General features: G+C 45.8%; 1 pseudogene across 1 annotated transcript in view; it reads left to right on the top strand.

Moving 5' to 3' along the window:
- The window catches only part of LOC311145354 (G patch domain-containing protein 2-like), a 54389-nt pseudogene extending 33683 nt beyond the window's left edge, over positions 1 to 20706 (top strand). The window contains exon 6 of the transcript in view: positions 20519 to 20706. The product of the transcript in view is annotated as a G patch domain-containing protein 2-like (transcript). The remainder of the gene's footprint in view (positions 1 to 20518) is intronic.
- The last annotated feature ends 6722 nt before the right edge of the window (positions 20707 to 27428 follow it).

The raw sequence follows: 27428 nt of genomic DNA, 5'->3' as shown, positions 1-27428 counted from the left end.
CGACTCGTGACGTCCACGGTATCAATGACCGAACACGGAACATAGAAACAGAACACATAGAATGAACACACCCTGGCTCAACATAATGAGTCCCAGAGCCAGGGTGTGACAGTACCCCCCCCTAAAGGCGCGGACTGCGACCGCGCCTCAACTAAACAAAACAGGGGAGGGCTGGGCGGGCATACCTCCTCGGCGGCGGTTCTGGCTCCGGCCTTGACCACCACCCTCCAATACACCCCCCATAGCGCCCCTGGTCCAGTCTGGCCCCGCCGGCTGGAGCCGAACTGGACTTAGCAGGAGCGGTCAGCTTCAGCTCCATAGTGGAGCAGTTGACCGGTACCTTACCAGGCACCGGTGACCCAGGCACGGGTTGTGCTGGACTGACGACGCGCACCCCTGGCTTGGTGCGTGGAGGAGGAACGGGCCTTACCAGGCTGACGACGCGCACCCCTGGCTTGGTGCGTGGAGGAGGAACGGGCCTTACCAGGCTGATGACTCGCACCCCTGGCTTGGTGCGTGGAGGAGGGACGGGCCTTACCAGGCTGACGACTCGCACCCCTGGCTTGGTGCGTGGAGGAGGAACGGGCCTTACCAGGCTGACTTCTCGCACCCCTGGCTTAGTGCGAGTGGCAGGAACAGGCCGGGCCGGGCTGGCGACTCGCACCCCTGGCTTGGTGCGTGGAGCAGGGACAGGCCGGACTGGGCTGGCGACGCACACCGTAGGCTTGGTGCGTGGAGGAGGGACGGGCCTTACCAGGCTGACGACTCGCACCCCTGGCTTGGTGCGTGGAGGAGGAACGGGCCTTACCAGGCTGACTTCTCGCACCCCTGGCTTAGTGCGAGTGGCAGGAACAGGCCGGGCCGGGCTGGCGACGCGCACCGTAGGTTTAGTGCGTGGAGCAGGGACAGGCTGGGCTGGGCTGTCGACGCACACCGTAGGCTTGGTGCGTGGAGCAGGGACAGGCCGGACTGGGCTGGCGACGAACACCGTAGGCTTGGTGCGGGTGGCAGGAACAGGCCGGACCGGGCTGTCGACGCACACCGTAGGCTTGGTGCGTGGAGCAGGAACAGGCCGGGCTGGGCTGTCGACGCACACCGTAGGCTTGGTGCGTGGAGCAGGGACAGGCCGGACTGGGCTGGCGACGCACACCGTAGGCTTGGTGCGTGGAGCAGGGACAGGCCGGGCTGGGCTGGCGACGCACACCGTAGGCTTGGTGCGTGGAGCAGGGACAGGCCGGGCTGGGCTGGCGACGCACACCGTAGGCTTGGTGCGTGGAGCAGGGACAGGCCGAACCGGGCTGTGGAGACGGATAGGAGGCCTGGAGTGAAGAGCGGCCACCACCCGTCCTGGCTGAATGCCTACCCTCACACACTCTGTGTGAGGCATCCGCACAGGAGGTACAGGGCGGTGAACCCCTGGCCTGGTGGCCTTCTGGATCCGCCCCCTTTTCTCCTCCGTCAGCCCCGTCGTCCATGCCGTGTGCCCCACCCCTAAAAAATTTCTGGGGTTGCCTCACGACCGTCCGACGACGACCCTGATCACGCCGTTGCTCCTCTCTCCGTCGCCTCTCCACTGTCTCACTCCATGGCCGGCGATCCATCCCGGCCAGGATTTCCCCCCAAGTCCAGGACCCTTTACCGTCCAATATCTCCTCCCATGTCCAGGCTGCCTGCTCCTGGACACGCTGCTCCTCTTTCGCCAGGGCCTTTCCCGGCGCTTCCTCCCATGTCCACCCCAAGGGCTGCCCCTGGACACGCTGCTTGGTCGTTGCATGGTGGGTTTTTCTGTCACGGACGAGGTAAGGAGTAGACCAAGGCGCAGCGGGATGAACAAACATGACTTTAATTAGTTAAAGCGTCAAAAATACAAAACAAAACACGACTCGTGACGTCCACGGTATCAATGACCGAACACGGAACATAGAAACAGAACACATAGAATGAACACACCCTGGCTCAACATAATGAGTCCCAGAGCCAGGGTGTGACATGGATAATGTAATAGAGATAAGGATTAATTAATAAACTGACCATAAGTAATGTGGTTAAAGACGTAAGTTATGATATTGTACAAAGCCAATTTAGGGTTTCCATTAAGCTAATTATCAGAGTGGAGCTTAGGTGTAGTAAGTGAAGGAACGTCATTTTGTATCAGATGGTAAGACGACAAACCATTGTAATTGTGATAGTAGTGGGATTTATTTGTCATTTTAATCACATAAAGTTAATAAATGTGGCTTTATGAGTGTAAATTATCTGCTGGTATGTGTTGCTGGAACGAATACTACAGAGTATTTTGTTTGGTGATGTAGAAGGGAAGGTTTGAAACGTTTGCGTGGTAGTCCTTTTTTTTTATTATTGCCTAAGGGTTTGCTAGATTAAATGATTGGGAATGGTGGCGTAATGTCTATAAATAAATTGGATATTGATAATATGGATATGAATTCAATATATGATGGTAAAATACAGCAAGGGTTTGGTGTTACTTGTAGCCTACTTAGAAAGGACAGTTGCCTAGATCTGCTGTATTCTAAATAATGACGGATTGGGGGTTTCATAAGAGGTGGCTATAATTTCAGTTGATAACATAGGTAATAGGAGGTATTTTACGACGCCTAGAGAAGCGAATGTCTTATATTCATGGGAAGTGAAGTAAGGGAACTCAGAGAATAATAGGATTATTAAACACTAAGAATAATGAAGCAGTGTTGGAAGGAAGCAGAGTATGTAAGATAACCACTACTGACTGGTCTAATTGATAAGTTTATACGAAAGAGATCGTCCTAGCAACACATGGTGGATAGTATAACATAGTAGTTTAAGTTGCATCTCGGGGAATAAATGTTTTGACTATAACTTAAAAATAATTGGTTATCTGTTAAAGTAATGTTAGATGGAAAGACAGCGGTAGAGGATAGAGATTGTACAGGGTTTCCTGTGTGAAAGTACTAGAAATTGGGTGATGAGAAATGTTGAATTGCATTGTTTAAGCAAGAATGGTATTAAATTCATGCTTTCTAGTTATGTGTATGCAAATATGTTATTTGTTTTTGGTGGAGTGTAGATAGGATTTAGTAAACGAAGCAGAGGGTAATGTGAAGCGGATGTCTGAACAGTTTGTTTATACAACAGTGAGTTATGCAGACAGTTCACATTGAACAATGGGAGATCGTTTTTACTATTAGGCTGATGGCGTAGTAAATATTTTTCGTAGGTTCTGGATTTATTAAACAATAGGTTTATATTTTAATAAATTAATGCAACAGGTTTAAATCAGTAGATTACCGGAAAGTGGTTATGGGTTTGTTATTTATAGGTTTAGTGAATTTAATGAAACGTGGAGTTATCCAATGTGTTCTGAGGGGGAGTTTTTTTTAATTTTTTTCCCAGGATTGATGGAAATCCCCTACAGTATATGTTAAGGGACAGTAGGAGACAATGTATAATTTTTCTTTTTAAATAGATGCCTGGGATAAAATATCACTGCTTACTTACACGGAGTAAGGGATTATATTGGCAAATGAGTGAAAAATGACATTAAGAAGGGTGGCAGGAACAATACGGGGAAACAGATATTTCCTATGTTATTGATCAAGTAAAGAAGTGAGGATAAAGAATTGAACATGTGGAAAATGAAAGGGGCAATCCTACGAGATAATGTCTGGCATAAGGATAAATTATTAATTTTATTAAAGTCACTGTTTTGATATACGGAAATATTGACACATGGGTAAAGGCATGTGTCAACAGGGGGGATGGTAGAGCAGGTTAGGAAACACTTTGTGGCCTATGGTATAACGAATAACTAAAAAAAGATATTTTTGGTTCCAGATGTGTCATCTGTGCACAGAATAATCACCAGGATAGACAGAGAGCACCCCAGGGGGAATATCCCCTGGCAAAATATCCAGTCCAGCAATTGGAAATGGATTTTATAGAGTTATCACGGAGTGAAGGGAAGAAATTGGGTACAATGCCTACCAATAGTGTTGATCACCATTAGAGTAACCCCAGATAAAGATGGGTTATCCCCCTTCGAGAAGGTATTTGGGAGACCATACAGGAAGGTAATGCCCGGGGAAGGCAAAAAAACATGCAGAAAAGACAGCTTGACGTAGGGAAAGGGAAAGTACTAGTGACTGTAGGAAAGGACATCACCTTTGAGGTGTTCACGGACCAGTTGTGGTCTCTCGAGCCAAGGTTGGCTGGTAGTGTTATAAAGGACGGGAGATATATATGTATTTATTTTATTTTATTTTATTTCACCTTTATTTAACCAGGTAAACCAGTTGAGAACAAGTTCTCATTTACAACTGCGACCTGGCCAAGATAAAGCAAAGCAGTGCGATAAAAACAACAACACAGAGTTACATATGGGGTAAAACAAAACAAAGTCAAAAATACAACAGAAATACATATAATATACAGTGTGCAAATTTAGCAAGTTATGGAGGTAAGGCAATAAAATAGGCTATAGTGCAAAATAATTACAATTAGTATTAACACTGGAATGATAGATGTGCAAGAGATGATGTGCAAATAGAGATACTGGGGTACAAATGAGCAAACATGTATGTCACTATGTACATCCAGGGACCATGTAGTTGCTCATACCGAGAGGGGGGGATATGTGAATCTCTATACACAGTCCCGACAGGTGAAATATCTTCTTCAACTGGGGCACCCTATAGAGTAAACATTTCTGAGGGAGGGAGTGAGACTGGGGCCGTGGTGAAGATAGTGCAAACTATAGACCTGAAGGAGGTATTAGAGGTGGAGACTGGTTATAAGGACCAGAATCTATGGTTGGAATGGATACAGTATACGGCAAGAACTACAGTGAGGGAAAAAAGTATTTGATCCCCTGCTGATTTTGTACGTTTGCCCACTGACAAAGAAATGATCAGTCTATAATTTTAATGGTAGGTTTATTTGAACAGTGAGAATTATACATTGATTTGGATGTTAATGAGGGAAATAAGTATGCATATTTGCCCAGCAACAAAGTATTTGTGTCTTGTAATTAGGCAAGCAGAAGTGCAAATGTTGAAACCAATAACAGAAGACCGGTTTCAAAAAACAGATGTCCCCACACAGGGAGGGGGAGTGAGAGGCTTGCAGAATATTGTGAGAACAGCGATAACTATGTATGGGAATAGAGAAAAAATGCAGCCTGCCCGAGCAAGGAGTAGGCTATGATAAGAACATGTGTGTGTGTGTGTGTGTGTGTGTGTGTGTGTGTGTGTGTGTGTGTGTGTGTGTGTGTGTGTGTGTGTGTGTGTGTGTGTGTGTGTGTATGTGTGTGTGAGTATAAAAAGAATGTGCGCCCATTTTGTGGCAGAGCACTCTGAATAAATACTGATCATTGTATGTTGGGACTCTATCTGATTCATTGAACTGGAGCTTTTACAACCTACAGGACTCAGACAGAGATATAAAATAGTTCAGTTTGAACATTGAGATACAAAATTCTCGTGACAGATTAGGACCTGCTCTGCTTCCTGTGTGAGGAAAGGTCATCGTACTCTACGGATGTTGTAGAGCATGAACCTGCAGGAGCTAGTCACTGCTTTGATATTTGCAGAGAATGACAGGGTGTTGTCCAGGGTCACACCAAGGTTCTTTACACTCTGGGAGGGGGATACCGTGAAGTTGTCAACCGTGATGGAGAGGTCTTGGCGTGGGCAGGCATTTCCCGGGAGGGAGTGCAGCTCAGTTTTCTTGATGTTGAACTTGAGGTGTTGGGCCGACATCCAAGCTTAGATGTCTGCCAGGCACGCAGAGATGCGTGTCGCCACCTGGGTGTCATGATTTCTAGTCCCCCATATATATTTTTGTAAATATATACACTACCGTTCAAAAGTTTGGGGTCACTTAGAAATGTCCTTGTTTTCGAAAGAAAGTCAATTTCTTTGTCCATTAAAATAACATCAAATTGATCAGAAATACAGTGTAGACATTGTTTATGTTGTAAATGGCTATTGTAGCTGGAAACGGCTGATTTTTTATGGACTATCTACATAGGCGTAGAGTCCCATTATCAGCAACCATCAGTCCTGTGTTCCAATGGCACGTTGTGCTTGCTAATCCAAGTTTATCATTTTAAAAGGCTATTTGATCATTAGAAAAACCTTTTGCAATTATGTTAGCACAGCTGAAAACTGTTGTGTTGATTAAAGAAGCAATACAACTGGCCTTCTTGAGACTAGTTGACTATCTGGAGCATCAGCAATTGTGGGTTCAATTACAGGCTCAAAATGGCCAGAAACAAATAACTTTCTTCTGAAACTCGTCAGTCTATTCTTGTTCTGAGAAATGAAGGCTATTCCATGCGAGAAATTGCCAAGAAATTGAAGATCTCGTGCAACGCTGTGTACTACTCCCTTCACAGAACAGCGCAAACTGGCTCTAACCAGAATAGAAAGAGGAGTGGGAGGCCCCGGTGCACAACTGAGCAAGAGGACAAATACATTAGAATGTCTAGTTTGAGAAACAGACACCTCATTCGTCCTCAACTGGCAGCTTCATTAAATAGTACCCGCAAAACACCTGTCTCAACATCAACAGTGAAGAGGCAACTCCAGGATGGTGACCTTCTAGGCAGAGTTGCAAAGAAAAAGCCATATCTCAGACTGGCTAATACAAATAAAAAATTAAGATGGGCAGTCTGAGATATGGCTTTTTCTTTGCAACTATGCCTAGAAGGTCAGCATCCCGGAGTCACCTATTTACTGTTGACGTTGAGACTGGTGTTTTGCGGGTACTATTTAATGAAGCTGCCAGTTGAGGACCTGTGAGGCGTCTGTTAATCAGGGTGATTTTTCCACGAATAGACAGGTATTTTCCTTTCCATGGTAGCAAGATCTTATCTATTTTTGCTTACTTTCAATTAAAATGTATTGTAGTGAGATCATTTATTTATTTAGGGATATGAATACCGAGTATGTCCACATCACCGTCAGACTATTTTATTGGTAAACTACACGATAATGTAAAAGTTGTATTTTTTAGTGATCCAATACGTAATATAGTACATTTGGTTGTAATCCAGAGAAGTTAGAAAAAGTATCTAGATCCTCTATGAAGCTGTAGAGGGATCCACATTTTGGATTTAAAAGAAAGTATGAATCATCAGCATACAATGAAACCTTTGTTTTTAAGCCCTGGATTTCCAGCCCCTTGATATTATTGTTGGATCTGATTATAATAGCTAACATTTCGATGGCTATAATAAATAGATATGCCGATAGTGGAAAAACCTTGATTTACTCCTCTTGACAGTTTAATACTTTCTGAGAAGTAGCCATTATTTACTTTTTACACCTAGGGTTACTATACATGATTTTAACAAGAGATTCTCCAATATTGAATTATTCCAGGCATTTATATATAAATTCCAGTCGTACTTTATCAAAAGCCTTTTCAAAGTCAGCTATGAATACCAGGTCTGGTTTCCCAGATTTGTCATAGTTTTCTATTGTTTCAAGTACTTGTCTTACAGTGGGGGTAAAAAGTATTTAGTCAGCCACCAATTGTGCAAGTTCTCCCACTTAAAAAGATGAGAGAGGCCTGTAATTTTCATCATAGTTACACGTCAACTATGACAGACAAATTGAGATTTTTTTTCTCCAGAAAATCACATTGTAGGATTTATAATGAATTTATTTGCAAATTATGGTGGAAAATAAGTATTTGGTCACCTACAAACAAGCAAGATTTCTGGCTCTCACAGACCTGTAACTTCTTATTTAAGAGGCTCCTCTGTCCTCCACTCGTTACCTGTATTAATGGCACCTGTTTGAACTTGTTATCAGTATAAAAGACACCTGTCCACAACCTCAAACAGTCACACTCCAAACTCCACTATGGCCAAGACCAAAGAGCTGTCAAAGGACACCAGAAACAAAATTGCAGACCTGCACCAGGCTGGGAAGACTGAATCTGCAATAGGTAAGCAGCTTGGTTTGAAGAAATCAACTGTGGGAGCAATTATTAGGAAATGGAAGACATACAAGACCACTGATAATCTCCCTCGATCTGGGGCTCCACGCAAGATCTCACCCCGTGGGGTCAAAATGATCACAAGAACGGTGAGCAAAAATCCCAGAACCACACAGGGGGACATAGTGAATGACCTGCAGAGAGCTGGGACCAAAGTAACAAAGCCTACCATCAGTAACACACTACGCCGCCAGGGACTCAAATCCTGCAGTGCCAGACGTGTCCCCCTGCTTAAGCCAGTACATGTCCAGGCCCGTCTGAAGTTTGCTAGAGTGCATTTGGATGATCCAGAAGAGGATTGGGAGAATGTCATATGGTCAGATTAAACCAAAATAGAACTTTTTGGTAAAAACTCAACTCGTCGTGTTTGGAGGACAAAGAATGCTGAGTTGCATCCAAAGAACACCATACCTACTGTGAAGCATGGGGGTGGAAACAGCTTTGGGGCTGTTTTTCTGCAAAGGGACCAGGACGACTGATCCGTGTAAAGGAAAGAATGAATGGGGCCATGTATCGTGAGATTTTGAGTGAAAACCTCCTTCCATCAGCAAGGGCATTGAAGATGAAACGTGGCTGGGTCTTTCAGCATGACAATGATCCCAAACACACCGCCCGGGCAACGAAGGAGTGGCTTCGTAAGAAGCATTTCAAGGTCCTGGAGTGGCCTAGCCAGTCTCCAGATCTCAACCCAATAGAAAATCTTTGGAGGGAGTTGAAAGTCCGTGTTGCCCAGCGACAGCCCCAAAACATCACTGCTCTAGAGGAGATCTGCATGGAGGAATGGGCCAAAATACCAGCAACAGTGTGTGAAAACCTTGTGAAGACTTACAGAAAACGTTTGACCTGTGTCATTGCCAACAAAGGGTATATAACAAAGTATTGAGAAACTTTTGTTATTGACCAAATACTTATTTTCCACCATAATTTGCAAATAAATTCCTTAAAAATCCTACAATGTGATTTTCTGGATATTTTTTTCTCATTTTGTCTGTCATAGTTGACGTGTACCTATGATGAAAATTACATGCCTCTCTCATCTTTTTAAGTGGGAGAACTTGCACAATTGGTGGCTGACTAAATACTTTTTTTCCCCACTGTATATTATCTCCAATGTATCGTCCATGTAAAAAACCTGTCTGATTAGGATGAATAATATCCGACAATACCTTTTTAATTCTATGCGCTATGCATTTTGCTAGAATTGTAAGGGGCCTCAAATGTTTAAATGGACTGGATCTTTATATTTATCACTTGGGTCCTGTTTCAGTAATAATGAAATCAGACCTTCTTGTTGAGTATCTGATAATCTACAATTTTTATAGGAGTGGTTAAAACATGCTAATAACGGTCCTCTGAGTACATCAAAAAAGGTTTGGTATATCTCAACTGGTAAGCCATCCAGCCCAGGAGCTTTCCCAGACGTAAAGGCTTTAGTTGCATCAAGAAGTTCCTCCTCTGTAATTGGCCTTCTGTACAGCTGTTCATTTTACATTATTAATAGAAAAAAATCCAAACAATTAACTTCGTTTAGTGGAGATAGAGGAGACTGAAATGAAAACATATGTTTTAAGTACTTTGCTTCCTCTTTCAAAATATTGTTTGTTGAATCATGGGTGACTCCATCATTTGTAACAAGTTTCAGTACATTATTTTATGTTGAAGATTAAAAAAGAATTTGGTGAATTTTTTCCCATAATCCATTCAGTTCGCATTAGTTTTATAATATATTACACTTGATCTTTCTTGAATAAGTTCCTCCATTCCTTTTTGTTTTCCCTCTAACTTATTCTGTGCGTCTATGGTACAGTTTTTATTGCTATCTATCTGTACTGTTAGTCCTTCTATTTCCTTTGTTAATATGGACTCTGACTTAAATTGCTTTTGTTTTAGAGATGAGTATTGAATTGCATGGCCTCTAAAGGCACCTTTAAAAGTGTCCCATACAATAAGGGGATCTGCTGTACCTACACTACCGGTCAAAAGTTTTACCACACCTACTCATTCAAGGGTTTTTCTTCATTTTTACTATTTTCTACATTGTATAATAATAGTGAAGTCATCAAAACTATGAAATAACACATATGGAATCATGTAGGAACCAAAAAAGTGTTAAACACATCAAAATATATTTTATATTTGAGATTCTTCAAATAGCCACCCTTTGCCTATATAAAGAAAAACCCTTGAATGAGTAGGTGTGTCCAAACTTTTGACTGGTAGTGTATGTTATGTCAAATAAAAGTCAGTTACAAATTCTTCTGTCCTAGTTAAAAACAAGTTATCATCCAATTGGCTTTGATTACATTTCCAATATCCTTCGCCTACGTAGAAATTCTGTAAGAGTAATGTATATGCCAATTATTTGATGGTCTGACTGCATTCTCTCCCCATCAACATGTTTTTTTTTTTTTGGTGCTAGCGAGAATGACATAAGAAAGTAGTCAGGACGACTAGCTTGATTGAGCCTCTGCCATGTATATCTCACTAGGTCAGGATATTTAAGCCTCCATATATCCATTAATTCCAATATATCCAGAGCCGAGTGACTTGGTGAAAAGAGTAGGGAGATCATGTGGTGCAAACTCAGATCCTCTCCACGCCACCTGGTAGGAGCAACCTGCCAGGTAGGATGCAATCCAGGAGTGTGCAGAGCCTGAGACACCTAACCCTGAGAGGGTGGAGAGGAGGATCTGATGCTTCACAGTGTCAAAGGCAGAGGATAGATATAGGAGGATGAGAACAGAGGAGAGAGAGTCAGCTTTGGCAGAGCGGAGAGCGGAGAGCCTCTGTGACGGAGATGAGAGCGGTCTCAGTTGAGTGAGCAGCCTTGAAGCCTGACTGGTAAGGTTCAAGATAATCGTTCTGAGAGAGACAATGAGAGAGTTGGTCAGAGACAGCAAATCAAATCAAATAACATTTTATTTGTCACATGCGCCAAATACAACAAGTGTAGACCATACAGTGAAATGCTTACTTACAAGCCCTTAACCAACAACGCAGTTTGAAGAAAAATAAGTGTTAAAAAATAATTTACTAAATAAACATAAGTAAAAAATTATATTAATAACAATAACAAGGCTATATACAGGGGGGTACCGGAACAGAGAAATGTGCGGGGGCACAGGTTAGTCGAGGTAATTGAGGTAATATGTACATGTAGGTAGAGGTAAAGTGACTATGCATAGATAAAAATGGGGGGGTCAATGCAAATAGTCCGAGAAGCCATGATTAGCTGCTCAGGAGTCTTATGGCTTGGGGGTAGAAGCTGTTAAGAAGTCTTTTGGACCTAGACTTGGCGCTCCAGAGAGAATGGTCTATGACTAGGGTGGCTGGAGTCTTTGGCAATTTTTAGGGCCTTCCTCTGACACCGCCTGGTATAGAGGTCCTGGATGGCAGGAAGCTTGGCCCCAGTGATGTACTGGGCCGTACGCACTACCCTCTGTAGTGCCTTGCGGTCGGAGGCCGAGCAGTTGCCATACCAGGCGGTGATGCAACCAGTCAGGATGCTCTCGATGGTGCAGCTGTATAACCTTTTGAGGATCTGAGGACCCATGCCAAATCTTTTCAGTCTCCTGAGGGGGAATAGGCATTGTCGTGCCCTCTTCACGACTGTCTTGGTGTGTTTGGACCATGATAGTTGGTGATGTGGACACTAAGGAACTTGAAGCTCTCAACCTGTTCCACTGCAGCCCCGTCAATGAGAATGGGGGTGTGCTCGGCCCTCCTTTTCCTGTAGTCCACGATCATCTCCTTTGTCTTGATCACGTTGAGGGAGAGGTTGTTGGCCTGGCACCACACGGCCAGGTCTCTGACCTCCTCCCTATAGGCTGTCTCGTTGTTGTCGGTGATCAGGCCTACCACTGTTGTGTCATCGGCAAACTTAATGATGGTGTTGGAGTAGTGCCTGGCCATGCAGTCATGAGTGAACAGGGAGTACAGGAGGGGACTGAGCACACACCCCTGAGGGGCCCCCGTGTTGAGGATCAGCGTGGCAGATGTGTTGTTACCTACCCTTACCACCCGGGGGCAGCCTATCAGGAAGTCCAGGATCCAGTTGCAGAGGGATGTGTTCAGTCCCAGGGTCCTTAGCCTAGTGATGAGCTTTGAGGGCACTATGGTGTTGAACGCTGAGCTGTAGTCAATTAATAGTATTCTCATTTAGGTGTTCCGTTTGTCCAGGTGGGAAAGGGCAGTGTGGAGTGCAATAGAGATTGCGTCATCTGTGGATCTGCTGGGGCAGTATGCAATTGGAGTGGGTCTAGGGTTTCTGGGATAATGGTGTTGATGTGAGCCATGACCAGCCTTTCAAAGCAGGAACTATGGTGGTCTACTTGAAACATGTTGGTATTACAGACTCGGTCAGGGACAGGATGAAAATGTCAGTGAAGACACTTGCCAGTTGGTCAGCGCATGCTCGGAGTACACGTCCTGGACCTGTTTAAAGGTCTTACTCACATCGGCTGCGGAGAGCGTGATCACACCGGAATAGCTGGTGCTCTCATGAATGCTTCAATGTTGCTTGCCTCGAATCGCATATAAAAGTAATTAGGCTCATCTGATAGGCTCGTGTCACTTGGCAGCTCGTGGCTGTGCTTCCCTTTGTAGTCCGTAATAGTTTGCAAGCTCTGCCACATCTGACGAGTGTCGGAGCCGGTGTAGTACGATTCAATCTTAGTCCTGTATTGACGCTTTGCCTGTTTGATGGTTCGTCAGAGGTTGTAGCAGGATTTCTTATAAGCGTCCAGGTTAGAGTCCCGCTCCTTGAAAGCGGCAGCTCTACCCTTTAACTCAGTGCGGATGTTGCCTGTATTCCATGGCTTCTGGTTGGGGTATGTACGTACGGTCACTGTGGGGATGACGTCATCGACGCACGTATTGATGAAGCCGGTGACTGATGTGGTGTACTCCTCAATGCCATCGGAAGAATCCCGGAACATATTCCAGTCTGTGCTAGCAAAACAGTCCTGTAGCTTAGCATCTGATTCATCTGACCACTTCCGTATTGAGAGAGTCACTGGTAGTACCTGCTTTAGTTTTTGCTTGTAAGCAGGAATCAGGAGGATAAAGTTATGGTCAGATTTTCCAAATGGAGGGAGAGGGAGAGCTTTGTATGCATCTCTGTGTGTGGAGTAAAGGTGGTCTAGAGTTTTTTTTCCCTCTGGTTGCACATGTAACATGCTGGTAGAAATTAGGTAACACAGATTTAAATTCCCTGCATTACAGTCCCCGCCACTAGGAGCGCCGCCTCTGGATGAGCATTTTTGTTGTTTGCTTATGGCCTTATACAGCTCGTTGAGTGCGGTCTTAGTGCCAGCATCGGTTTGTGGTGGTATATAGACAGCTATGAAAAATATAGATGAAAACTCTCTTGGTAAATAGCGTGGTCTACAGCTTATCATGAGATACTCTACCTCAGGCGAGCAAAACCTTGAGACTTCCTTAACATTAGATTTCGTGCACCAGCTGTTATTGACAAATAGACACAGACCGCCACCCCTTGTCTTAACGGAGGCAGCTGTTCTGTCTTGCCGATGCACGGAAAACCCAGCCAGCTGTATGTTTTCCATGTCGTCGTTCAGCCAGATATTAAAGTTTTTAATGTCCCGTTGGTAAGATAGTCTTGATCGGAGTTCATCCAGTTTATTATCCAATGATTGCACGTTCGCTAATAGGATGGATGGTAGAGGCGGATTACCCTCGCGCCGTCGGATTCTTTCAAGGCACCCCGACCTACGTCCCCAATATCTCTGTCTCTTCTTAATGCGAATGACGGGTATTTGTGTGGTGTGTGTGATGAAAAGAGTCAGGCGCAGGAGGGTAATCACCGAATACAGAGTTATTCCTTTGTTGACACATAAATGCGCTCAAATAGCGATCAACGAAACAGGCACAGGGGAAACTCTCATCCCTGGCAAATACACTGTAACGGTAGAATCCAATAATACATAGGCACAGGGGAAAATCTACCCTGGCAACAAAATGTACGAGTAGCTCCACCGAGCTATACTACTCTCACAACTAACAATCACCCACAAGGACAAGGGGGCAGAGGGAACACTTATACATGGACTAATGAGGGGATTAGAACCAGGTGTGTGTGATTAACAAGACAAGACAAATGTGATGATGATTGGAGTGGCAGTGGTTAGTAAGCCGGTGACGACGAACGCCAAAGCCTGCCCGAACAAGGAGGGTAGGCAGCCTCGGTCGAAGTCGTGACAGTATCCCCCCCCCCACTTGATGTGCAGCTCCAGCAGCGCGCCGACCCCGGCCTCGGGGACGGCCAGGAGGACGCGGAGCAGGGCGAGCCGGATGGCGACGATGGAAATCCCGCAACAGGGAGGGATCGAGGATATCCCTCACCGGGACCCAGCACCATTCCTCCAGACCGTACCCCTCCCACTCCACGAGGTACTGAAGGCCCCCCACCCGATGCCTCGAATTTAGGATGGAGCAGCCAGAGTACGCCGGGGCCCCCTCGATGTCCAGAGGAGGTGGAGGAACCAACCTGGAGCGGACCAACCACCACCGGCCTGAGGAGAGACACATGAAACGAGGGGTTAATACAGTAATCAGGGGGAAGTAATAACCTATACGTGACCTCGTTGATTCTCCTCAGGACTTTGAACGGTCCCACAAACAGCGGGCTCAGCTTCAGGCAGGGCAGGCGGAGGGGCAGATTCCGGGTCGAGAGCCAGACCCAATCCCCCGGTGCGAAGACCGGGGCCTCACTGAGGTGACGGTCAGCGTTGGCCTTCTGACGATGCACGGCCCACTGGAGGTGAACGTGGGCAGCGTCCCACATCTTCTCCGTGCACCGAAACCAGTCATCCACCGCAGGAGCCTCGGTCTGGCTCTGGTGCCATGGTGCCAGAACCGGTTGGTAACCTAAAACACATTGGAATGGTGTTAGGTTAGTAGAGGAGTGGCGGAGAGAGTTCTGGGCATATTCTGCCCATGGCAAGAACACCGACCACTCCCCTGACCAGTCCTGGCAGTAGGACCGCAGGAACCTACCCACATCCTGATTTACCCGTTCCATCTGCCCATTTGACTCGGGTGGAACTCAGAGGTCAGGCTGACCGAGCCCCCCAGACGTTCTATGAACGCCTTCCAAACCTTGAATGTGAACTGGGGACCTCGGTCGGACACTATATCCTCTGGCACCCCGTAGTGCCGGAAGACGTGAGTAAACAGGGCCTCCGCAGTCTGCAGGGCCGTGGGGAGACCGGGCAGAGGAAGGAGGCGGCAGGACTTGGAGAAGCGGTCCACAACGACCAGGATGATGGTGTTACCTTGGGAGAGGGGAAGATCAGTCAAAAAATCAATACTAAGGTGAGACCATGGTCGTTGTGGAACTGGTAAAGGTTGTAGCTTACCCGCTGGGAGGTGCCTAGGTGCCTTACTCTGGGCGCACACCGAGCAGGAGGAGACGTACACCCTCATGTCCTTAGCCAAGGTAGGCCACCAGTACTTTCCGATCAAGCAGCGCACTGTACGACCGATACCTGGGTGACCAGAGGAGGGTGACATGTGTGCCCAGAAGATCAGACGATCACGGATAAGAGCAGGCATGTACCACAGCCCAGCTGGACACTGGGGTGGAGATGGATCTGTGCGTAATGCCTGCTCTATATCCACGTCCATCGCCCATACTACCGGCGCCACAATGCAGGAGGCCGGGAGTATGGGGGTGTTGTCTCTGGGCCTCTCCTCTGTGTCATACAGCCGGGACAGTGCGTCTGCCTTCATGTTCTTTGTACCTGGAATGTTTGACAGTGTAAAATCAAACTGGGTGAAGAATAGGGCCCACCTGGCCTGGCGAGGATTCAGCCTCCTCGCTGCCCGGATGTACTCCAGGTTACGGTGGTCCTTCCAGATGAGGAAAGGGTGTTTCTCCCCTTCGAGCCAATACCTCCACACGGTCAAAGCTCGGACAACAACCAACAGCACCCGATCACCAACGTCGTAGTTCTGCTCCGCCGGGCTCAGCTTCTTAGAGAAGAAGGCACAGGGGCGGAGCTTGGGTGGCGTGCCCGAGCGTTGGGACAGGACAGCACCTATCCCTACCTCGGACGCATCCACCTCCACTACGAATGGTAGTGATGGATCGGGCTGGGCCAGTACCGGAGCTGAGGTGAACAGACCCCGCAGTCTCCTGAAGGCCAGGTCAGCCTCAGCAGACCAGCGGAGCCGGGACGGCCCACCCTTCAACAGGGATGTAATGGGAGCTGCAACCTTGCCAAAGCCCAGGATAAACCCCCGTTAGTAGTTGGCAAAGCCAAGGAAGTGCTGCACCTCCTTAACCATGGTTGGAGTCTGCCAGTTACTCACGGCTGAAATGCGATCTCCCTCCATCTCCACACCTGAGGTGGTAATGCGGTATCCGAGGAAGGAGACGGACTACTGGAAAAACATACACTTCTCTGCCTTGGCATAAAGGTCATTTTCCAACAGTCGGGCCAGCACTTTGCGAACCAGGGACACATGCTTGGCGCAAGTAGTGGAATACACCAGGATGTCATCGATGTAGACCACCACACCGCGACCAAGCATGTCCCGAAACACCTCGTTCACAAAGGACTGGAAGACGGATGGAGCATTCATCAAACCGTAGGGCATCACCAGGTATTCATAATGCCCCGTGGTTGTGCTGAATGCTGTCTTCCACTCATCCCCCTCCCGAACACGCACCAGGTTGTATGCACTCCTGAGATCTAACTTAGTGAAGAAGCGCGCCCCATGCATTGACTCAATCACTGAAGGAATGAGGTGGAGAAGATAACAAAATCTAATCGTCTTCTTGTTCAGTGATCGATAATCAATGCACGGGCGCAGACCACCGTCTTTCTTCTTCACAAAGAAGAAACTCGAGGTGGCGGGTGAAGTGGAGGGACGTATATAGCCCTGGCCCAGGGACTCAGAGACATATGTTTCCATAGCCTCCGTTTCAGCCTGCGACAGGGGGTACACATGACTCCTGGTAGGTACAGCGTCTACCTGAAGGTTTATCGCGGAATCCCCCGCCCGATGAGGTGATAATTTAGTCGCACGCGTGCGCCAAATCCTCTCCAGGCGTTGGACGACCTGAAGAACCCGATCCATCGCTTCCCCCAAGCTGGCCAGCATCGTGGAATGCTCTTGGACCCGTGCCACGACTCCAGGCATGCGCTCTTCTCCCGCTGACTCCATAGCGGGTGGGTGATTCTGTGATGAGTGTGATGAAAGGAGTTAGGCGCAGCAGGGTAATCACCGAATACAGAGTTTATTCCTTCGTTGACACAAATTGCGCTCAAATAGCGATCAATGAAACAGGCACAGGGGAAACTCTCATCCCTGGCAAATACACTGTAATGGTAGAATCCAATAATACATAGGCACAGGGGAAATTCTACCCTGGCAACAAAATGTACGAGTAGCTCCACCGAGCTATACTACTCTCACAACTAACAATCACCCACAAGGACAAGGGGGCAGAGGGAACACTTATACACGGACTAATGAGGGAATTAGAACCAGGTGTGTGTGATTAACAAGACAAGACAAATGTGATGATGATTGGGGCGGCAGTGGTTAGTAAGCCGGTGACGACGAACGCCGAAGCCTGCCTGAACAAGGAGGGGAGGCAGCCTCGGCCGAAGTCGTGACAATTTGGGCCTTGTCTGGTGTCTGAAGTAAATCCTTCGCATCCGACTCGTTACAGAAAAATTATTCATCCAGAATGAGGTGAGTAAATGCTGTTCTAATATCAGGAAGCTCTTTTCGGTCATAAGAGACGGTGGCAGAAACATTATGTACAAAATAAGTTACAAATAAAACACACACAATATCACAATTGGTTAGGAGCCCGTAAAACGGCAGCCATCTCCTCCGGCGCCATTACGGAGGACGCTCCAGTGTTTTGGAAAGAAAAGAAAGAAGGGATACCGGTCTGTAGTTTTTGTCTTCATAGGGGTCGAGTGTTGGTTTCTTGAGGAGGGGAGCGGCTCTGGCCATCTTGAAGTCAGAGCGGAAGCAGCCAGGTCAGGAAAGTGAGGAATGGGAGAAGGTCTCCAGAGATGTTCTGGATAAGGGAGGAAGGGATGGAGTCTAGTGAGCAGGTTGTTGGGCGGCCGGACATCACTAGTCGCAGGATTTCATCTGGAGAGAGAGGGGAGAAAGAGGTCAGGGCGTAAGGTAGTTCTGTGTGAGTGGGACCAGTGGACTCAGTAAATGATTGGTTTATGCAAACCATTTATTGCATAATTTTCTGGCAACCATCATTTGTGGATATCCCCCCCAATTGATCTTTGGCAGCTGTTTGGCATGTAACGTAGCAGCTTTACATTCTATCATGGGACCCAAGTGGATGCCCATGGTGGGTTCAGCCCCCAGCCTCCCCTGTCCCCCTGACTCTCCATCTTTGTGTGTCTCCTTGGTCAAGTTGGAGCAGGTCTGTTGTGTGACAGATCACCTGCGTCTGAGGCCCTGCGTGTTCCTGCCCGCCGGTCCGGCCCTTTCTCATTAATGCCCAGGCTGGTGCGAGGGCTGTATGGCAGCACAAGACAAATAACGCCACCACTCAGCCATCACTTCTGCTGACAGAAATGCAGCCCACCGCACTATTTCGCCCTCTCCCGCTCCACTCCGCTCCCCTCTCGCGTCCTTCAAAATACCCACCTCCACCCACTTGCCCCTGCCACCACCACTGCTCCACCAAAATTTCAGGGTGGAGTCGCTGTTCAGATGGGCTGAACATGCACGAGTACACACAGTTTGGTCAAAGGTCTTTTGGTGGGAGGCTTGATTTTTTAGCAGGTTTCTGATACATTTTTGAACAACGTTCTTCTGATGCTTCACATGCATCCCATTTATTTATAGATCATATGATGATTGTTTTCTTCATTGATCTGTCATCCTCTTTACTGGTTATTCTATGTTCAGTTCTGCATTACAGGACCAAACTGCACTACTACAGAGTAGCTGGTTTGAACAGCCCTACCAGTCAGGTGCTAATAGTGTTTAAGTGTTCCAGCCCTCTTCTGAGTGTTTTGATTTGAATGTCCTCCTGTGGTCCAGTGAAATGGATGGAGTCTGGAGTGTATGGGAGAAACACACAGAGGCTAATGATTAAAGGCCCATTCAGTGCTGTTCATTTAACTGTGGGAATCAGCAGGCCCATTACTGTCAATGTGTAATTAGCTGATTGATAAACAAAGGGAGGGGAGGAGATGGTTCCAGGAAGTGTTGTAATGATTATTTTTAAACAGCCTCACATGAGAAGTTATTAAGATGCTAAGATGGTTCCATTCACTCCACCCATTATTGCACAAATCAAATGCATGTAATTCTCCCATTGACACAAAATCTTTGCTTTATATCATCTTTATTGACCTCCACAGTATCCCAGTTTAACGTGTCATATTAGATGGTGTAGGTATAGTAGGTAGCATATTTCACAGTATATATTTCATAGGGACTGAGAAATGGATTAATGGAAAGTCACTGAAAAATGGATTAATGAAACAAACAACACTGAAAATATAGATTGATGAAAAGTCACTCCTGATTAAAGTTACAATTAAATACTATTGTGTTCTGCTTTATCAGTGTTTCACTGGACTCACTGTCATCTGTTCCCCAGGCATTATCAAGTAATAAACCCCCCTGAATTTGTATTTATAATTTTGACTGTGTTTAACTCGAGATGCCCAAGTGTTTGGGCTCAACCACAGCAACAGTTAGTCATCATTCCCTCCAGAAATATTAATCAATTATCTAGCCTGCCGGATCAGTTTGGGGAAGAACTCATCTGGAAAGAGTCACAAGCAGATATAATGGGAACGAGCAAAAGCACATGCCAGTGAATGCTGTAATGCCTAATCCTTTGAGACAGCCCAGAGCCACAATGTCACTTTTACTTTCTGTGTCCTCTGCTCCTGCACTGCCTTTCACAACGTCTGTGTGACCGCCACTAACTTCGGGAGAGACCAACACAGATTGATTTATTAACGGAAAGTAGGATAGGAGAGCAGATATTAGAAATTGCAATTGTTTTAGAGTTATTTTTACTTCTGTGTAAATTGGCCCCGGAAGTGTTTCAGATATTTCCCCTCCAACTCTTATATTGAGACAGAATGGCTTAAAAAGTGGAATGAATATAGTGAAAATGAAGATGTTTTGAGTTTAAGTTTTCAGTAAGATGGTACTATATACTAGTGATGTAGGTAGAATATCAGCCACACAAGGTATCACTGAGCTAGATCATATTCAAAAGGGGAGTTTTAGCCTAGGAGCATCAGATTGCCCTTCTAACAACAATGGCCACTAGGCATATAGGGCCAAATTGGATTGAAATCACTTGACCATAACATAGTTAATACTTGGTCTATTAGGGCATATGATTTATAATGAGGATACATTAATGTAGAAAAAATGAAGAACATCATAAAATGAAGAACCAGTTCTAAAATGTTACAAGGGAAAATCAAAAGACAAGTTAACATCTTATTTATTTGTGTGTCCTTCTACTCTACAGCATGCATCCCCTTCCATAAGGATGACCTGGGAGAGGCAGAAGGATCCAGCAAGGACACCTCCACCTCCTCCACCTCTCTGAGCATTGAGTCTGCTGGCCCTGGGCCCTCCACATCTGACAAGCAGGACTTCATCAAGCCTGGGACTTTATTTAGACCTAGCCCCCAGAGGGAGCAGGAGGAGGACTGAGGGGCTCCCACACGCACTGCCTAGCTGGAGAGAGGCAGCATAGTATGGGAGGCCTACAGTAGCGGTACAGATTGGTGTGTGTGAGAGAGAGAGTGAGAGAAGGAGAGAAGGGGCTTTAACTCCTCCTGCTGAGATGACTTCGTGAGGAACAGAAACACAGAACACGTAATTTCTCTCTGAATCAGAATTGTGCTGCTGGATCAAGTCTTTCCATCTAGCATATAAAGGATGAAAAATGTTAATGCAATCAAGCGCTGTTAATCACTCCGTAGCCAGCCAGCAATTTCCTTGAAGAGGAAGGCAGTTTGAAGAGCCTCCTCGTCTTGCTACTTCAGACTGCAGCACCAGCCAGGCAGCGCCTCCTGTCGCTACATTACACAGTCTCTAGGCCACCTGCCCTTTACTCAGGCCTAACAATGATGTCATCTTTGAGTTGCCCAGCATTTTTCAGCAGGGACACTGAAATGATGGTCAGGGAGGGTTGAGTGGTTCCTACACTGGCTACAAAGAGGGGCTGTGGCCACGCTCCTTGGAGGGGCCTCTTTGTTCTCTTCAGCTCACCTTCCATATAAACATTTCACAACACATTCAAGTTCAAGGCAAGCCGCACAATCAGTTTTCAAAACCCTGGTTTTCAGTGGAAAAGTGGTTGTTTTGTGACTGACTGGGCTAATGTTGAGAGTAGAGAGTGTGTTCAGAGTGAGGTGGATGGGGTGGAGGTAGTGGAGGAGAGAAGAGGGTAATTAACAGTAATCTCTGCAGTGTTTGAAGTGGCACACAGAGGGGAGCCCTGGTGGCTCGAGCTAGCTGTGACGCTGGGCTGTGACTGGCTGCCCTGACATTCCCTGCCCGCCCACCCGCAGCAGATAAATGGGCAGTGCCAGGGGCACAGAGAGATCAGCGTGATAGCATGATGATAGGATCCACTCACTATCCTGTACAGGGCTCAGAAGTCCCTGCATTAGAGAGCAGAGGGTTCACTCCTGGAAACAAGCAGGACCACTGATAATGAATAGCTGTGAGAGAATGAGAATGTGAGAGGACCACTTTCCCTGCTGACACTGAGCTCCGTCAGTGGTTTTATCTCACACAGCCCAGTCACATGAGCCCACTCACACTCACAACCAACGTTGTGAGAGCTCTTCATAAAGTAGATCAAACAAGGTAGTTATGTTGACCAATCTGGATTTTTATGCAAATGAATCAAGTGATACATTGATTTATCAGTGGTATGATTTGGGAAACTGAGGGCTGTTTTATCATAGAGGACCCACTCTTTATGAACTATATTGGGCTAGAAAACTATATTACTAATGCAGTATGATTATAATCTGGGATCATCTTTACTGGCCATGGTGCCCAGTTAATACATATACATTTTTCAATACTTTATAAACAATATTTGATAAAGATTAGGTGCAGATAACACTTACAGTGCATTCAGAAAGTATTCAGACATTGTTTCACATTTTGTTACGTTACAGACTTATTCTAAAATTGATCAAATAAAATAAAATCCTCATCAATCTACACACAATCCCCCATAATGACGAAGCAAAAACAGTTTTTTATACATTCTTGAAAAGCAAAAAAAGGGGTCCCTTTACTATGAGACTCGAAATTGAGCTCAGGTACATCCCGTTTCCATTGATCATCCTTGAGATGTTTCTATCTGTGGTAAATTCAATTGATTGGACATGATTTGGAAAGGCACACACCTGTTGTGTGTGCATGTCAGAGCAAAAACCAAGCCATGAGGTCGAAGGAATTGTCCGTAGAGCTCCGAGACAGGATTGTGTTGAGGCACAGATCTGGGGATGGGTACCAAAAAATATCTGCAGCATTGAAGGTCCCCAAGAACACAGTGGCCTCCATCATTCTTACAGTGCCTTGCAAAAGTATTCAGCCCCCTTTGCGTTTTTCCTATTTTGTTGCATTACAACCTGTAATTTAAATGGATTTTTATTTGGATTTCATGTAATGGACATACACAAAATAGTCGAAATTGGTGAAGTGAAATGAAAAAAATCACTTGTTTCAAAAAAATAAATAACGGAAAAGTGGTGCATGCATATGTATTCACCCCCTTTGCTATGAAGCCCCTAAATAAGATCTGGTGCAACCAATTACCTTCAGAAGTCACATAGTTAGTTAAATAAAGTCCACCTGTGTGTAATCTAAGTGTCACATGATCTCAGTATATATACACCTGTTCTGAAAGGCCCCAGAGTCTGCAACACCACTAAGCAAGGGGCACCACCAAGCAAGCGGCACCATGAAGACCAAGGAGCTCTCCAAACAGGTCAGGGACAAAGTTGTGGAGATGTACAGATCAGGGTGGGGTTATAAAAAAAATATCAGAAACTTTTAACATCCGACGGAGCACCATTAAATCCATTATTAAAAAATGGAAAGAATATGGCACCACAACAAACCTGCCAAGAGAGGGCCGCCCACCAAAACTCACAGACCAGGCAAGGAGGGCATTAATCAGAGAGGCAACAAAGAGACCAAAGATAACCCTGAAGGAGCTGCAAAGCTCCACAGCGGAGATTGGAGTATCTGTCCATAGGACCACTTTAAGCTGTACACTCCACAGAGCTGGGCTTTACGGAAGAGTGGTCAGAAAAAAGCCATTGCTTAAAGAAAAAAATTAGCAAACACGTTTGGTGTTCGCCAAAAGGCATGTGGGAGACTCCCCAAACATATGGAAGAAGGTACTCTGGTCAGATGAGACTAAAATTTAGCTTTTTGGCCATCAAGGAAAACGCTATGTCTGGCGCAAACCCAACACCTCTCATCAACCTGAGAACACCACAATTTTTCATCTGCAGGGACTGGAAACTGGTCAGAATTGAAGGAACGATGGATGGCGCTAAATACAGGGAAATTCTTGAGGGAAACCTGTTTCAGTCTTCCAGAGATTTGAGACTGGGACGGATGTTCACCTTCCAACAGGACAATGACCCTAAGCATACTGCTAAAGCAACACTTGAGTGGTTTAAGGGGAAACATTTAAATGTCTTGGAATGGCCTAGTCAAAGCCCAGACCTCAATCCAACTGAGAATCTGTGGTATGACTTAAAGATTGCTGTACACCAGCGGAACCCATCCAACTTGAAGGAGCTGGAGCAGTTTTGCCTTGAAGAATGGGCTAAAATCCCAGTGGCTAGATGTGCCAAGCTTATATAGACATACCCCAAGAGACTTGCAGCTGTAATTGCTGCAAAAGGTGGCTCTACAAAGTATTGACTTTGGGGGGGTGAATAGTTAAGGACGCTCAAGTTTTCTGTTTTTTTGTCTTATTTCTTGTTTGTTTCACAAAAAAATATATTTTGCATCTTTAAAGTGGTAGGCATGTTGTGTAAATCAAATGATACAAACCCCCCAAAAATCCATTTTAATTCCAGGTTGTAAGGCAACAAAATAGGACAAATGCCAAGGGGGGTGAACACTTTTGCAAGCCACTGTATTTTTTATTTTTTTATTTCACCTTTATTTAACCAGGTAAGCCAGTTGAGAACAAGTTCTCATTTACAACTGCGACCTGGCGAAGATAAAGCAAAGCAGTGCGATAAAAACAACAACACAGAGTTACATATGGAGTAAACAAAACATAAAGTCAAAAATACAACAGAAAATATATATAAAGTGTGTGCGAATGTAGTAAGTTATGGAGGTAAGGCAATAAATAGGCCATAGTGCAAAATTGTTACAATTTCGTATTAACACTGGAATGATAGATGTGCAAAAGATGATGTGCAAATAGAGATACTGGGGTGCAAATTAGCAAAATAAATAACAATATGGGGAAGAGGTAGTTTGGTGGGCTAATTTCAGAATGGCTGTGTACAGGTGCAGTGATCGGTAAGCTGCTCTGACAACTGAGGCTTAAAGTTAGTGAGGGAGATAAGAGTCTCCAGCTTCAGAGATTTTTGCAGTTCGTTCCAGTCATTGGCAGCAGAGAACTGGAAGGAATGGCGGCCAAAGGAGGTGTTGGCTTTGGGGATGACCAGTGAGATATACCTGCTGGAGCGCAGACTACGGGTGGGTGTTGCTATGGTGACCAGTGAGCTAAGATAAGACGGGGATTTGCCTAGCAGTGTTTTATAGATGACCTGGAGCCAGTGGGTTTGGCAACGAATATGTAGTGAGGGCCAGCCAACAAGAGCGTACAGGTCACAACGGTGGGTAGTATATGGGGCTTTGGTGACAAAACGGATGGCACTGTGATAGACTACTTCCAATTTGCTGAGTAGAGTGTTGGAGGCTATTTTGTAAATTACATCGCCAAAGTCAAGGATCGGTAGGATAGTCCGTTTTACGAGGGCATGTTTGGCAGCATGAGTGAAGGAGGCTTTGTTGCGAAATAGGAAGCCGATTGTAGATCTAACTTTTGATTGGTGATGCTTAATGTGAGTCTGGAAGGAGAGTTTACAGTCTAACCAGACACCTAGTAGTGATTCTAGTCGGGTGGGCGGGTGCAAGCAGCATTCGGTTGAAGAGCATGCATTTAGTTTTACTAGTGTTTAAGAGCAGTTGGAGGCTACGGAAGGAGTGTTGTATGGCGTTGAATTTCGTTTGGAGGTTTGTTAACACAGTGTCCAATGAAGGGCCAGATGTATACAAAATGGTGTTGTCCGCATAGAGGTGGATCCGAGCGTCACCAGCAGCAAGAGCGACATCATTGATATACATAGAGAATAGAGTCGGCCCGAGAATTTAACCCTGTGGCACCCCCATTGAGACGGCTAGAGGTCCAGACAACAGGCCCTCCGATTTGACACATTGAACTCTATCTGAGAAGTAGTTGGAGAACCAGGTGAGGCAGTCATTAGAAAAACCAAGGCTATTTAGTCTGCCAATAAGAATGCAGTGGTTGACAGAGTCGAAAGCCTTGGCCAGGTCGATGAAGACAGCTGCGCAGTACTGTCTTTTATCGATCGCGGTTATAATATCATTTAGGACCTTGACCATGGCTGAGGTGCACCCATGACCAGCTCGGAAACCGGATTGCATAGCGGAGAAGGTACGATGGGATTCGAAATGGTCGGTGATCTGTTTGTTAACTTGGCTTTCAAATACTTTCGAAAGGCAGGGCAGGATGGATATAGGTCTGTAACAGTTTGGATCTAGAGTGTCACCCCCTTTAAGAGGGGGATGACCGCGGCAGCTTTCCAAACTCTGGGGATCTGAGACGTTACGAAAGAAAGGTTGATCAGGCTAGTACATTAACATTTACATTTTAGTCATTTAGCAGACGCTCTTATCCAGAGCGACTTACAGTTAGTAATAGGGGTTGTGACAATTTCGGCGACTAATTTTAGAAAGAAAGGGTCCAGATTGTCTAGCCCAGCTGATTTGTAGGGGTCCCGATTTTTCAGCTCTTTCAGAACATCAGCTGTCTGAATTTGTGTGAAGGAGAAGCGGGGAGGGCATGGGCAAGTTGCTGCGGAGGGTGCAGAGCTGGTGGCCAGGGTAGTGGTTGCCAGGTGGAAAGCATGGTCAGCCGTAGCAAAATGCTTATTGAAATTCTTGATTATTGTAGATTTATCTGTGGTGACAGTGTTTCCTAGCCTCAGTGCAGTGGGCAGTTGGGACTTTACAGTGTACCAAAACGTTTTGGAGTTAGTGCTACAGGATGCACATTTCTGTTTGAAAAAGCTAGCCTTTGCTTTCCTAACTGATTGTGTATATTGGTTCCTGACTTCCCTAAAAAGTTGCATATCGCGGGGGCTGTTCAATGCTAATGCAGTACGCCACAGGAGGTTTTTGTGCTGGTCAAGGGCAGTCAAGTCTGAGGAGAACCAGGGGCTATATCTGTTCTTAGTTCTGAATTTTTTGAATGGGGCATGCTTATTTAAGATTGAGAGGAAAGCACTTTTAAAGGATAACCAGGCATCCTCTACTGATGGAATGAGGTCAATATCCATCCAGGATACCCGGGCCAGGTCAATTAGAAAGGCCTGCTCGCTAAAGTGTTTTAGGGAGCATTTGACAGTGATGAGGGGTGGTCATTTAACCGCGGACCCATTACGGACGCAGGCAATAAGGCAGTGATCGCTGAGATCCTGGTTGAAGACAGCGGAGGTGTATTTAGAGGGTACATTTGTCAGGATGATATCTATGAGGGTGCCCATGTTTACAGATTTAGGGTTGTACCTGGTAGGTTCGTTAATAATTTGTGTGAGATTGAGGGCATCTAGTTTAGATTGTAGGTTGGCCGGGGTGTTAAGCATATCCCAATTTAGGTCACCAAGCAGTACGAACTCTGAGGATAGATGGGGGGCGACCAGTTCACATATGGTGTCCAGGGCACAGCTCGGGGCTGAGGGGGGGCTGTAGCAAGCGGCAACAGTGAGAGACTTATTTCTGGAAAGGTGGATTTTTAGAAGTAGAAGCTCAAACTGTTTGGGCACAGACCTGGATAGTACGATAGAGCTCTGCAGGCTATCTATACAGTAGATTGCAACCTAACCCCCTTTGGCAGTTCTATCGAGACGGAAAATGTTGTAGTTGGGGATGGACATTTCTGAATTTTTGGTGGCCTTCCTAAGCCAGGATTCAGACACTGCTAGAACATCAGGGTTGGCGGAGTGTGCTAACGCAGTGAATAACTCAAACTTAGGGAGGAGGCTTCGGATGTTAACGTGCAAGAAGCCAAGGCTTTTACGGTTACAGAAGTCAACAAATGATAACGCCTGGGGAGTAGGAGTTATATT

The sequence above is a fragment of the Coregonus lavaretus genome (assembly GCF_964263955.1).
Source record: "Coregonus lavaretus genome assembly, chromosome: 18".
NCBI classification, from domain to species: domain Eukaryota; kingdom Metazoa; phylum Chordata; class Actinopteri; order Salmoniformes; family Salmonidae; genus Coregonus; species Coregonus lavaretus.
The sequence above is the reverse complement of the archived record's forward strand: the minus strand, read 5'-3'. Positions and strand labels throughout refer to the sequence as shown.